This window comes from Mesocricetus auratus, unplaced genomic scaffold (genome assembly GCF_017639785.1).
Source record: "Mesocricetus auratus isolate SY011 unplaced genomic scaffold, BCM_Maur_2.0 Super-Scaffold_100042, whole genome shotgun sequence".
Taxonomy (NCBI): Eukaryota; Metazoa; Chordata; class Mammalia; order Rodentia; family Cricetidae; genus Mesocricetus; species Mesocricetus auratus.
The window spans coordinates 5994528-6009304 of NW_024429219.1; the positions used below are offsets into that span (position 1 = coordinate 5994528).

General features: G+C 45.1%; 1 protein-coding gene across 5 annotated transcripts in view; it reads right to left on the reverse strand.

Moving 5' to 3' along the window:
• The window catches only part of Rere (arginine-glutamic acid dipeptide repeats), a 321115-nt gene extending 307239 nt beyond the window's left edge, over positions 1 to 13876 (reverse strand). For 3 of the 5 annotated variants that reach the window (XM_040734896.1, XM_040734893.1, XM_040734892.1), the window contains exon 1: positions 13337 to 13876. The gene's annotated coding sequence lies outside the window, so the exon portion shown is untranslated. The remainder of the gene's footprint in view (positions 1 to 13336) is intronic. The other 2 variants (XM_040734894.1, XM_040734895.1) reach the window with 2 other exon arrangements.
• Between the last annotated feature and the right edge of the window lie 901 nt (positions 13877 to 14777).

Consider the following 14777-nt stretch of genomic DNA (forward strand, 5'->3'; position numbering starts at 1 on the left):
TCAGAACACAGGCTAAACACCACCTCCTCCACCAAATCCTCCCTGATTCCTCTAGTCAGAGATCACTCTTCCCTGAACCACAGCATCACCACCTCTCAAGATTGTCTCCTCACCTAGATTCAGTCACATGTGAGTCTTGTCTTTTCCATTGCTGAGAAAACTCATCATGGGACAAGTATAAAGGGTATAACTTGTCTTGGTTATTTCATAGACATTTCATACATAAATTAAAATTCATGTCACTAAATCATTCAAAAGTGAAGGGCATGAACCTAAGAGAAAAAGGATGAGTTTGTATTATGTATCTAATTAGCTCATGGTTAGGTTACATGTGACAAATAAGACATTAAGCATGAAAAGTTAGGAACAAGCCAGGCATTGGTGGCGCATGCCTTTAGTTCCAGCGCTTGGAAGGCAGAGGCAGGTGGATCTCTGTGAGTTCGAGGCCAGCCTGGTCTACAGAGCGAGTTCCAGGACAGCCTCTAAAGCCACAGAGAAACCTTGTCTCGAAAAACCAAAGAAGGAAGGAAGGAAGGAAGGAAGGAAGGAAGGAAGGAAGGAAGGAAGGAAGGAAGGAAGGAAGGGGGAGGGAGGGAGGGAGGGAGGGAGGGAGGGAGGGAACCCTCCCTGTCTGTTCCCACCCCTATTGGTGCTGTCTGCAAAGGTAATCACTATGACCAGTTTCCTTTTTTTTTTTTTTCTTTTTTTGATTTTTCAACACAGGGTTTTCTCTGTGTAGCAGCTCTAGCTGCCCTGAAACTCACTCTGTAGACCAGGCTGGCCTTGAACTCACTGAGATCCACCTGCCTCTGACTCAATAGTGCTGAGATTAAAGGTGTGTGTGCCACCACACCTGGCCCAGTTTCTTAATTTTTTTAAACAATTTTTAAAGATTTATTTATTTATTATGTATACAATATTTTGCCTGCATATATGCTTATAACCAGAAGAGGGCACCAGATCTCATTACAGATGGTTGTGAGCCACCATGTGGTTGCTGGGAATTGAACTCAGAACCTCTTGAGGAGCAGCTAGTGCTCTTAACCTCTGAGCCATCTCTCCAGCCCTCAGTTTCTTATTTTTTAACTTTCTAAATTTTATATTTTATGTGTATGAGTGTTTTTTCTATATGTGCGTCTGTGCACCATGTCTGTGCCTTGTGCCCATGAAGGCCAGAAGAGGGCATCAAACCCCCTGGAATTAGAGTTACAGATAATTGTGAACCACCATACGGATGCTGGGAATTGCCCTCTGCAAGTGCAGCTAGCTCTCCTAACCACTGAGTCCATGAAATCCAGAAAAGGGCATTAGAGCTGGAGTTTCGGGCAGTTGTGAGCCACTGGATTTGAGTGCTGGGAACTAGACTTAGACCCTCACCTCAGGAGAGCAGTACAAGCCCATAATGATGTGCTCTGTCCAGTCCTTTTGTCTGAGTTTGAGACAGCGTCTCTCACTGAACCTGGAGCTCTATGATTCTGCTAGACTGGCTGGCCAGGAAGCACCTACCCCATTCCCTGTTTCCACACACCCTCCCAGTAGTGGGATTACAGGTGTGTACTACCACAGCCTGCTTAAGAGGCTGCTGGGGACCCAAAGCAAGACCCTCTTGCTTGCATGGCAAGTATCTGACTGAGCTAGGTCTTAGTTTACTGGGTTTTTCTTGTATTAATTTAGGAAGAGATATAGTGTATGTGTGTTTTCTTTTTTATGTTTGTTATTGGAGACAGGGTTTCTCTGTGGATCTCTGACTATCCTAGAAGTCACTCTGTAGACCAGGCTGGCCTTGAACTCACAGAGATCCTGCTGCCTCTGCTTCCAGAGTACTGGGATTAAAGGCATGCACCATCTACTGCCCAGCTAGGAAAATTATTTTTAAATAGTTAACACATTTTTTATGAAAATGCTAAAACAGGGTAATATTTTTGAATATTAAATTAAAAAGTCATACCTACTCACTGGAAATTGGAACACAGTTTTGCTGCACTGACTACAGGTCCATGGCAGCATCTGTTTTTCCTGTGCTGGTGGCTGTGGCTAAGATTGTTCACACTACATCATTAGGCAAAACACTGCCCATGACAATATTCCTTTAGGAGAAAATAATTTGCTTTAATATCTGCTCTCAAACATGCTTTCAAGGAAAAACAGAAATGAGAAAGGAAGGCAGCCAAAATGGATGGGCCATACTGCACGCTAAGGCACAAAGAACTCTCTGTGTGCACATGACTAGGTCAGAGGCAGGCCTAATGCAGCTGGAATGGCAGCGTTTTCCCATGCTTAAGATAAAAATAATGCATGTACAATTAATTGATGGCACCTTTCGTTCAAGCAACTCTAGAACACATCTAATTTCAAATACAAGTCTGTAGTCTGACATAATTCAAGGAAAAATCTGCCTTTAAGGGTTTATAATCAATCTAGTGGGAGGGAACACTTAACACCAAAATAAAATGTTTTGCTCCTAGTTTTGGTCTGCTTGTTTTGTTTTGTTTTTTGGCACAGGATCTTGCCATGGTGGCCTTGGCTGGCCCAGAACTCATTATGTAGACCAGGCTTGCCTCAAACTCGCATCATTCCTCCTATTTTGTCTACCACATGCTAGGATTCCAATGCATATAACACTACACTGAGATAAAATACAAATGCTAATATAAAGTAAATATTAATATAAGATATAGAGTGACAAATTTAATAAAATGGTTAAAGAACTTAAGAACAGGTACTTAGGAGCCCAGCATGGTGGTGTGTGCCTTTAATCCGAGCATTTGGGAGGCAGAGATGGGTGGACACCTGAGATCAAGGCCAGCCTGGTCTACAGAGGGAGAGGTCCAGGACAGTCAGGGTTACAGAAAGAAACCCTGTGTGTGTGTGAGAGAGAGAGACAGACAGAGACAGAGATAGAGACGGAGACACAGAGAGACTGTGTGTAAGAGAGGGAGGAGAGAGGACTTTGGGAGCCTGTGTACGCGTGTGGAGATCAGAGACAACAGGAGCTAGTTCTCTGCTTGCACAGCAAAAGCACCCTGACCCCTCCAAAACTCACGTAAAAAGTGTGGTAGAGCAAGATGACTACCTAGCCGAGTTAAATCAGCTAATGCAGGGTCCGGGGAGAGGCTATGCCTTAGAATAAAGTAGAGAGCGATACAGGAGGCACCTATGACTCCAGCACATACACAGCAAATGTGCACAAGTCCACAACACATGCAAGCACATACCCCACAGACATACAAAGGAATAAAGTAGAAAACAAATGATGTTTCAACAAGCAAGGGCAGAGCAAAAATGACTAGTGAGAGATTTAGTCTGTGCTCTCTTGAGAACCAGCAATGGCTACTTCCTGCCGTCATAAAGCAGTGCTTCACAGCAGCCATCCAAGGAAAATGAAGACTTCCTAACCTGCCATTCTGCTTCCTTTGGATTCCTGTGGTAACTTAAAAATAAATTCCCAATCTCTAGAACTTTGGGGGTATTTTTATTTATGTGTGTTTTGCGTGTATGTATGCTGCACATGATGTGCATGCAGTACCCACAGATGTCAGACGAGGGCATGGGATTCTCTGGAACTGGAGTGACCGTTATGAGCACCATGTGGGTGCTGGGATCAGAATCTGGGGCCCCGGGGAGGTGCAGCTGATGGAGCCATCCTCCCAGCCACTCACAAATTTTTTGATGCTGCTCTTTTCAAGAGCTCATCTTTCACCCCCTTGAGTGTTGGCTCTACTTAACAATTTGATTCCAATTAGTACAATATGGCAGAAGAGGTGATATTTTTGAGATGTATCAGCACACACCTTTAATCCCAGTGCTCAGGAGGCAGAGGCAGGTGGACCTTTGTGAGCAGGAAGTCAGCCTGGCCTACACAGCAAGCTACACAGTAAGGCCATGTATCAAAGAGGTGGGGGTGATATCTAACTTCCAAGATGAAGTCACAAAAATGGAGAGGCAGGCCTGTGCTCCCAAGACAAAATCAAGTTCTATGTCATGAGGTCACTCTAGTCACACTGTGGTGGACTGCACGGGGCCAGCACTGGTGGTTCCCTGCCCACATCCATCTGAGGTACTCCAGTCCTAGCTAACCTCTTGGCTGCAATCTCAAGAAAGACTTGCACCACAACAGCTCAGCTAAGCCACCCTCAAGTACTAGGTCAAAGGAGTTTCCTGTGCTGCCACCATGGTTTGAGGTTCTCTGTACACAGCAACACAGATCTATGGTAGTTTGTCCCCTAAAACACTTTATGTGCTCACAGTTAGGGTAGACCAATGGTCAATATAAACATGAATTCCTAGAAGGTTGCCTTCATCTCTACATATCCCTAGGCTTAACCTAATCAATGGCAATGTCAAGAATTTTATTTGTGAAAGATTCTTGCCAGTGCCTGTATACTGAAGTGATTAAACTCTGTATTTAGAGGGGGCTAGAGAGATTAAGCACACCATCAGCTCTTCTAGAGGTCCTGAGTTCAATTCCCAGCAACCACATGGTGGCTTATAACAGATCTGGTGCCCTCTTCTGGAAAGAGGTATACATGCAGGCAGAACACTATATACATAATAAATAAGTTTTAAAAAATCAGGGCTGGAAAATGGCTCAGCGGTTAAGAGCACCAGCTGCTCTTCCAGAGGTCCTGAGTTCAATTCCCAGCAACCACATGGTGACTCATAACCATCTGTAAGGAGATCTGGTGCCCTCTTCTGGCGTGCAGACAGACAGAACACTGTATACATAATAGATTTTTTAAAAACTGCATTAAATAAGAAACCTAACTTTAGGTAAGATAACTTTATGTAAGAAAGTGGGATAAAAGAAAACTAACTACTGGCCGGGCATTGGTGGCGCACGCCTTTAATCCCAGCACTTGGGAGGCAGAGGCAGGCGGATCTCTGTGAGTTCGAGGCCAGCCTGGTCTACAAGAGCTAGTTCCAGGACAGCCTCCAAAACCACAGAGAAACCCTGTCTCGAAAAACCAAAAAAAAAAAAAAAAGAAAGAAAACTAACTACTGATTTGATTGATTGGACTGAGAAATGAAATAAAAGGTAATAGATTCTCTGCCCAAGTATAACCACAGAACAGCATGTAGATCAAAAAGAAAAAAAGCAGGGCTTTTTTCATCTTGGACACAGAGGCCAGCCTGGCCTACAAAGAACAGCCAAGACAGTCAGGCTACATAAAGAAACCCTGTCTCAAAAAATAAGGACAGTATTTCTTATGGGGGGATATGTCATAAAATGTATGTAGAAGTCAAGAACTTTCAGAAGAGTCTGTTCTCTCCTCCTAGCATGTGAGTCCTGGGAATGAACTTGAGTTGTAGTCTATTTTTGTTTATGTTTTTCTCATTTTTTCCCCCAAGACCGGGTTTCTCCGTGTAGCCCTGGCTGTCCTGGAGCTCACTTAGTTCACCTGCGTCTGCTGGGATTAAGAGCATGTGCAACCACCGCCCAGCTGAACTGTATGTAGTCTTGCAGTCACTTTTACCCACTGACATCTTGCTGACACACAACTTAGTTCTATGTTAAGGAGAGAGAGCCTGACTCAGATCAAGACAGGGTTAGATTTTACAAATGTATGTATGCATGTCAAAGTATGTCCAGCAAGTCACAAGCATTCTTCAAGCACAGGGGAAATCCCATACTCAAGAGGTTGAAGCAAAATGATGAGTTCAGAGGTCAGTCTATCATACACAATGAGACCCTCCCCCCACAAAACTACCAACTGTATACCATGCCATTTCTAAAGCTTCAGAGGGCAAATGTGTATTGTAAACCTACTTGACTGTAGAGTGCTGACAAGCTTGCAGTTTACTAGTGGCCAGTAGTCCAGTTTGGGAAACAACTTGACTTAGAAAAGCAGGTAGACAGACAGGCATGCAGGTGAACAGATTTTCAGAAAATAAAGAGAAAGTAAGACAAACCCAACAAAATGATCTCACCTAATGAAGAGATCGTGTGATTAGTTATGACTGTGAAATTTCTTAAAGCAAAATAACTACTAAACAGAATAGCTAGAAAAGACAACAACAACCCTAACAAAAACCAAAGAAATCCCTTTCTTAGACCACAAGGCTCAGAAAGTCTTTCACTCCCTATGTCCCTGCACATGAGTGGACATTCGGAGACGAGGATCTAGCCGAAGTGTAGCCCACCTGAAGGGTTGAGAACAACTTATGAGGCAGCCTGACCCTAAGCCCTTAGTCAACACTATCGATGACTAACCACCTATCAGATGTCTCTTGGGAAATTTTAATTACAGACAGAGTCCTTAGTGGAAGTGGAAACACAGCATAACCACACAAAAGAAGCAGAGATAAACAGTCAAGTTAAGGGCAGAGGGCTAGGAGGCCTGGACGTCCAGTGCTCTGAGCAAAAAGACTTCCTTCACTACAAACACGAAGTTCCACTACTACCAGCTTTACATAGGGGCTCTGCCAGAGTAACAGGGTGGCAGGTCAATATGATTTCAATCCTTCTGTGACCCATATAAAAAAGGAAAGGAGAGCAGGGCGCTGGTGGCGCACGCCTTTAATCCCAGCACTTGGGAGGCAGAGGCAGGCGGATCTCTGTGAGTTCGAGGCCAGCCTGGTCTACAAGAGCTAGTTCCAGGACAGCCTCCAAAGCCACAGAGAAACCCTGTCTCGAAAAACCAAAAAAAAAAAAAAAAAAAAAAAAAAGGAAAGGAGAGAAGAGTGAGGCAGCTGAGGGACACTAAGTCTGGCTTTAAGGAATATCCAGGAGCTCATGCCTAAACATAAGCAAAGCCCTGAGTTCCATCACCCACCAGCATCACTGAAAAATGAACTAAGAAGCACCAGTTAAAATATACCTAAATGATGTTTTCATACAGGAAACATATTAAACCTACAGTCAGAGCCCTGCATCCCATTACTCATTAATCAGAACTGCTCTAGGGTGAATATATTCCCCCAACACTGCCAGGTTCTGCCACAAAGGGAGGTTTCCCAAGCTGCCCCAGGCAGTTTATACATGCAGACACAAGCCTGCATTCCTGCCAATAATACTCCCTCTGAACTGTGTGCCCATGCGAGTGTGTATACACACACACACTGAGCACTCCTGACAAAAGAAGGATGTAAGGAATCAGTCTTCAGGGAGACAAGGGGACATGTAAAGACCCCAAGGACTGTGATCATACATGCTGTGGTGTATGTATTAGCATGGAGTTTTTCCAGTAGTGACTCTCAAGAGTTAAGACTGCCTGGAGATGCTGCATCGCCACACTGGCTCACAGCTCTCCTTCTGTTACTGCAAGCCAACAGTGCAAACACTGCCCCCTATAGAGTGACGACCTTACTTCTAGTCACAGCCCTACTTCCAGGGTTATGGTTCAACAAAGTGCTGAAGACACAAAAACATACTAGGTTGCTAAAGCTGAGGGCTCCACACCCCTGACAGGATTCCAGCACTGAGAGGCACTGCTATACCTAAAGTTCTGTTCTTCTGGGAGGGCTGACCTTTAAAAGCTTAAGTTTCAGTTACACCTTTCCCCAGTATTTGAAATGACTTTGAACATTTTAAGCCCCTAGCAATCCCAACATCCTAACCAAAGCCCTTAAAAGTTGCATAATAACTAGTTTAAAATTAGGATAAGACCAGGCCTTCAACTTCAAGACAGTTTGCACTGGTTCAAACAAGTGTTCTATGAATTAGAAATACTATTTGTAATGTAACCATCTAGAGAACTATAGCAACTATATTACTTATAGTTACTAATATATTGGCAAATTTTACCAAATTAAAAACAATTCTAAGTCAGGAGGTGATGACCCACACCTTTAATTCCAACCCTCAGGAGGCAGAGGCAAGCAGATCTCTTGCCAGCCTGGTCTACAGAGTGAGTCCCAGCATAGCCAGAGCTACACAGAAAAACCCTGTTTCAAAATAATAAAAATAAAACCCTTGGTGGTGGCACAGGCCTTTAATCCCAGCACTTGGAAGGCAGAAGCAGGCGGATCTGAGTTTGAAACCACCTTAGTCTACACAGGAAGTTCCAGGACAACCAAGGCTACATAGAGAAACCCTGTCTTGAAAAATGAAAAACCAAACCAACCAAAAAAAAAATATCTAAAGCTGGGCATGGTGATGTGTTCCTATAATTCCAGCACTTAGGAGGTTAACAACAAAAAGTATACGAGTTCATAGGCATCCTGGGCTACATATAGAGTTTGAGACTAGTCTGGGCTACATGAGACCCTGAACTCCCCCCCCCCCAAAAAAATCTTTTACACTGGCACAAACAGGTCATTTTACTTGCACACATTAAAAAAAATGTATTGGCCACGAGGATGGCTCATCCGGGAAGGAAGCTTGTCCAGTATTGCCTGACAAACTGAATTAGATTCCCAGTATATACACAGCAGAAAGAATTGACTTCCAAAGTTGTTCCTGAGCCCCACGTGCACACGAGTGCCCACACGGATCAAGTATTGCCCCACCTCCCCCACCCCACAGTTTAATAAAACAATTCTTTCTTTTTTTTTTTTTTTGAGAGATAATCTCACCATGCAGCCATGACTGACCTGGAACTTACTACGTACACAGGGCTCACAGAGATCTGGCTGCCTCTGCCTCCACAGCACTGGAACACCTGAATGCAGTAACTTTCTAAGACACTTTAAGCTCTCTTTGTTCTATGCATTTGGGTGCTAGCCTTCTTGTGCACCTGTGCACTGCGTGTCTACACGTGTTCAGCGCTCTAAGGGGTCAGAAGAGGGTGTCAGGTCCCCAGGGCTGGAGTTATAACTGGCAGTGAACCACCATGTGGAAGCTGGGAACTGAATCTGAGTCCTCTGGAAGAGCAGCACCCAGAACTCTTAACTACTACGTCATCTCTCCAGCCCAAAAAAAAAAAAAAAAAAAAAAAAGAATTTAAAGAACATGTTATGTTAGCAGCTTTATCTGACCTAGATACCTAACATAAGGTCATGAATTATATCTTAATTACTTGGTACACCAACAAATTATTTATATAAACAACAATTCCAAGCCAACATGGAAGCACACACCTATAATCTCAGCACTTGGGAGGCTACAGCAGGCTTGCCAATGTGAACTACATAGCCAGACCCTGTCTCCAAAATAATACACACACACACACACACACACACACACACACACACACATATATATATATATATATATAAGTAAAAATAAAAATCCAACCAAAACTCCAAGCTGATAAATATTTGGTCTTACTTGAGTTATTTGTAGTAGAAACGCTCATTGAAATGGCATAAGCAATCTTAGTAATACTGTAACGAATAGAATATTTAAATGCACATTTCTCACTTTAAAAACACTAGAATCGTGTTAGACAAGAAGCTAAGCACAAACTAACATGCTTGCCAAAAATCACACTTAAACAGGCTATGCAAACTTCAACTGTGGAATAACTATCAGGGTGCCAATAATTAATAATTACTCACATATGATTCAAGACAAATTCCTGGCGATTAAAAACCTATGATCAACTAGAGTCTAGAGCACAGTGCTACCAGAAGACTTACACAGAGCAGTAACGTGTGTAGTTGTCCCCCCCTCCCTCTCCCTCGTGTGTGTATTTTTGTGGGGGGCAGGGGAGATGAAGTTCACAGCTAGGTCACACTAATGATTCACTTAAAAATATGAATTTCCTGCTATCTTAACCTTTAAATCAATTGTAAAAGTAGCTGCCAAAAACAGTTAGCAGGAGAACACACGATTCCCAAGGGAACTCAGTATGTACAACTTATTTTACTACTCAAATGTTTTAAAGATTACGGAGATTTGAACAAGATGTGAAAAATTCAAAACCAATTTTAAAATAGTGGGTACTCAGGATATTCACAATAATGTCCACTATACACAGGGTTAGGGTACCATCATATTCAGGATGCCTGTACTTCCAGCATCTCAAAGGATGCCTGTGATACAGTATCACACAGGAAGCCTGTGCATCAGCATCAGTACAATAGCATGCATATTACTGTGGGATCTGGTAGTAGACACTGTCACATTTAAAATAAATAAATAAAACCTGCTTTACTAACCACTAAGTGAGAAAGTACTGGAATATTTCATTTCTTGATTTAGTAACCTTTTTAGTTCAAACTGGTTTCTAGTTACTTCAACTTGTTTTCAACAAAATATTGATAAAGCCTACACTGAACTGAAATTACCTGATTGTATCCCCACTAAACAAATACTACATTTGAACTGTTCACACTGCATTGTAAAAAACACACCACCTTAGGGACTGTGCTTCAAGCTTTTGGAACTACAGTGAATCAGCAGGGACAATCTTAAGAACAGTCAGTCTGGATACATGTTTACAGCTACAAACCTCTCTAATTGGCGTTGCATTAAAACAACTGACATGGGTTAGGACCCAGGATGGTAACTCCTGTGAGGCACTCACTTGTCAAGCAGCTACTTATGAAACTGCATATTAGCCCAGAAACTCTTGAGGCATCTATCATCTGCTCTGTTCACCCCTATACACAAAGTTTCGCTAGCCTCCAGCTTTAAAAAAAAAAGAAAAAAAGAAATCAAATCCACAAGCCATTCTATCAGGCTTATTACTATAATATTGATACAACTATGGAAAATACTATTTAATACAGCACCAAATTGCTGATTTTAGTGAGATTTCCCCACCTCAACTTCTCTGCAACCTCTCTGTCAGGGAATGGGTGTTTAAATCCCAGAGGAAAATCTCTAATGTTAGAATTTTATTTTCTATAAGATAAATTTATCTTTTTAATGATACTAAAAATTTTTCTTAAAGGGCTGCTGGTGGGTATTGTTTCTGACACCTGGAATACAAATAAACACCTATTTTGCTTACTAGCTTAAGACAAACTACAATCCTCATAAAACGAAAGAGCATCAATTCAAAGGAGTCCTTAGAAGTCACAATGTGAAAATACCCCAGATAACAGAACAAATTAATGTCAAGACACAGCCAATAACATAATAAGGCTGCCACGCAAGTGCGCCTGTCAAAGGGCATCTGCATTAGCAGCCTGGGGAAGTGGCATTTGCAGGAAGGCACAGCCGCTGTGTTTAAAAGAAAATCATTAAGCCTCAGCCGTTAATCCCCTCCCCCACCCTCTTCACTGGATCGTCAAAGCAATTAACCAGTAGAAGGTGCTATTCCGCAAACCACATGTATTCACACTAACCTCCATCCTTGGCCCAGAGCTGGATTTAGCCAGGTGGACTCTCAGCCCTGTCCAGTGTTCTAAAGGGTCTCTATCCCAGCCCCCAACCAGAAAACCAGATCTTTCCTAAAAACCACTGTTAGAAACAAAAACAAAAACTTCATTGATAAGTCAAGGGCCATCAATCAATCTCCCCTCTCTCCTCTCTCCTCTCTCTCTCTCTCTCTCTCTCTCTCTCTCTCTCCTCTCTCTCATACACACACACACACACACCTTGCCAAATATTAACCTCAAATACAATCTTGATCATTTTTAACTGAGGCAACCTATTTCTACTTAAAGAGACCCTGGTCACACTCAGTAAGATAAAAATCAAGTGAGCCAATCCCCTGACCCTAACAGAGTCAGAGGTAAAGAGAATGGAAAAGCCAAGACAGAGAGTTTATCTTTACACAAACAAAAAATAAACCAATGAGAAGCAAGCGACAGAAAGCGAGCTGCACAGGAGGAAAGGGAGACAGGAGTCTTCTGAACACGTCCCAGAGTGTCCTTTAGCTCCCCATGTACTCGTCTGCCTCGCAAAGGCTGGAGGGGGAAGAAAGGCCAGGCATGAAAGAAAGCTGAGAGAGAAAAGCACCTCCCCTTCCCCCATCTTCTCTCCTCTCTCCCCCAAAAAAAGCTGTGTTTGTCTGTGCAAACCCAGTCCCAAATATGGGAGAGAGAATGGATGTGTGTACGAAGAACAATGAGCCCTCAGCCTGGTTGTGTGGTGTGTGTGTGTGTGTGTGTGTGTGTGTGTGTGTGTGTGTGTGTGTGTGTGTGTGTGGTGGGTGGGGTGGTGTGTGTGTGTATGGTGTGTGTGGTGTATGTGTGTCTGCTTCTGCCTCTGCCTTTTTTCCCCTCGACCTCAACAACAGAGAAAACTGTGGAAGCCAGCTTCCACCCAGGCTAGGCCATCAAAATCAAAAATGTTTGTAATTTAGAGTAGAATTAACTCAGCAAGCAAATCCATGGGAGGAAATATCTAGCCAAAGATGATTTTATTATTGTATAGATCCATCCTCTCTCTCCCCTCCCCCATCAGACTGAGACTAAAGAAACCAGTGTACACCAGACAAAAAGGCCTCTCTTTAAATGGAAAGCAATTAAAAAAAACTGTTAGAAATCTCCACCTAGGATGTATTCGCTCGAGTTACACTAAATGTCTGTTTTGCAACCCACCAAGTCCACCCTCACCAGTTAGTCTTTTTTTGTTATAAAAATTGTTTTGGAGAAAGCTATTTCAGGGTCCATACAAAACAACTTTCTTAGATCCACCTTAAAATAGCAGCACATGCTGCAACATTTAAAACACCGAGTTTCTCAAGGGCACATTCTGCTTAAATCAATGTTTGAAGTCTGTAATCAAAAAAAAAAAAAGTAAGCAAACCTTGGAGAAGAGACAGAGGATAATGACAATTCAACAATGAATCATTTTATTTTCTTTTCAACAACTTCTCAAGCAGTTTCAAGGGAAACCTGCAATACTCCCTTCAACACAACACACCTATTCGACCCTATTTCTACGTAAAACTACCTTCCTCCTATAATTTTTAAAAAAATTAAAATAAAGAAAAAGACAAGGCACCCTCTTCCAGACAGCAGAACTTAAATCATGACAGAATTCTACGCCGCTGCCCAAGTGAGATCTGGTCCCATAATTTCGGAATCACAGGGCAGAGGAGTAGAGACTTGATTAACACAAAGGAGGAAATCTTCCTCCTAATGTGAAATGAGACTTTAAATGAGTCGGTTCCCAAGACCCCCGCATTGACAAACATCCAAGAAATGCACAGCTTCGAGTCCTTCCCCTCCCACAGTGGAGCGGCTCGGCGGCTAACACAACAGTTTACAAACCTCAGGACGAGCAGAGGAGCGTGCGCCTAAAGGAAGGAGCCAGCCGAGAGCGAGCAGGGGTCAAGAGGCACGTAGGACAAGTCACCTGGCCGGCACAGGACTACAGCCAGCGTCCGGCCCGTGACTCCCCCACCCCCCAACCAACCCCGGCCCCCCGCGAGGGCTCGCCTCTGCTTTACCCGGCTGAACCCCCCTTCTCGGCCCTCCCAAGAGCACCCCGACCCGGGACCGAGGGGCTGAGGGGAGGCAGCCCGCGGCGCGGCGCGGCACAACTTGGGACACTTACCTTCCCCTCAGGCGCTACACCATCAATGAGAGGGGTGGCGGCCGGGCTCCGGGGAAAGTGCTGGGACCGGGAGGGAGGCCGCGGGGGCCGGCGGCGGACGGAGGGCGGCGGACGCGGGGCCGAGGGGGGCCGGCCCGCGGGGACACGACGCCGAAGGGGAGGGAGGGGGGCGCTGCGGGGCTTCCCTGCCGGGACTCGGAGCTCCTCGGGCGGGCCAAGCCTTCAGCAGCGGGAGCCCAGGACCATGTCTGGTTTTGTGTTGGCTTTTTTTTTTCCCCTTTCCTTCCCCCCCAGAGGGCGAGGGGCTCCCACAGGAGGAGGAGGACGAAGAGGAGGAGGAGGGAGGCTTTTTTCTCTCTCTCCCCCTTTCCTCTCAACTAGGAGAGAAAACGAGGCGGAGACAAGGCGGGGAGCGCGCGAGGGGGACGAGGCGCGGGGAAAGGAGGCGGGGACCGAGGCCCGGCGTGGCGAGAGGCTGCGGAGCGCGGGGGGCGGCTCGCGAGCGTCTGAGGGAAGCAGCGGCACCTCCGCGATGGTGGCGGAGCCGCGGGGCTGCTGCGGCGCCGACCCGCCGCCCACTCCGCGCTCGGGCCCGGCCCACCTCGCAGTATCGCGCCTCGCCACTGGCGCGTCTGCGCGTGACGCCAGCGTACCGCGGGCCAATGGGAGGCGGAAGGCGGGCCTAGGGGGCGGGACTGTTTGCTCCGGCTCGCTCTTCCATTTTTTTTTTCTTTTTCTTTTTTCTTCTTTTTTTATTTTTTTCTTTATTTTTCTCTTTTTAATAAAACGAGCGGAAGAAAAACGCCAGGGAACACGCTAAGCTTCGGCGGCGGCGGTGCGGCCGGGCCTCTGGGTGCGCGCTCCGGGCGGTGGCCGGAACCAGTGCGACGGGCTCCCCGCCCCGGGAGCGGCTTTGTGCCTGGTCGGCCCTCCCTGGCCGCAGGCCGCGCTCGCGGCCACCAGCTTTTGAGCTGTGACCCGCGGGGATGATCCTCCCTCCAATGGGCAGATCTCCGGGGTGGGCTTGGCAGGGGTCCACTCGCTCTTGTTATTACCAGCGCCATAATTTGCTTTTTCAGTCATTTAAGAAACAGATTCCTATCCCTTGAGGTCCAAGGGAAGCTACAAAGTGGGTTCGGAGGATTTGTTTACAGACTTAATTCTGCCTGGCAATTTATAAGGTTTTTAAAAATACTGTGTGACAAAAACTGAATTGAAGAACAAGAAAAGCAGAGTTGGTAAATTGTACTGCTTATTTGATGACAATAATAAAAAGTCTCATTTATGCAGTAAGAACGGGGCTCCACAGTTGGCCCAGTCGTCAGGAGCACATACCGCTGTTTGCACAGGACCCCAGTTCGGTTCCCAGCACCAACATCAGGCGACTGCAGAGCCTGTGATTCCAACTCCGGGGGATCCAACACTCTCATTTGGCCTCCGT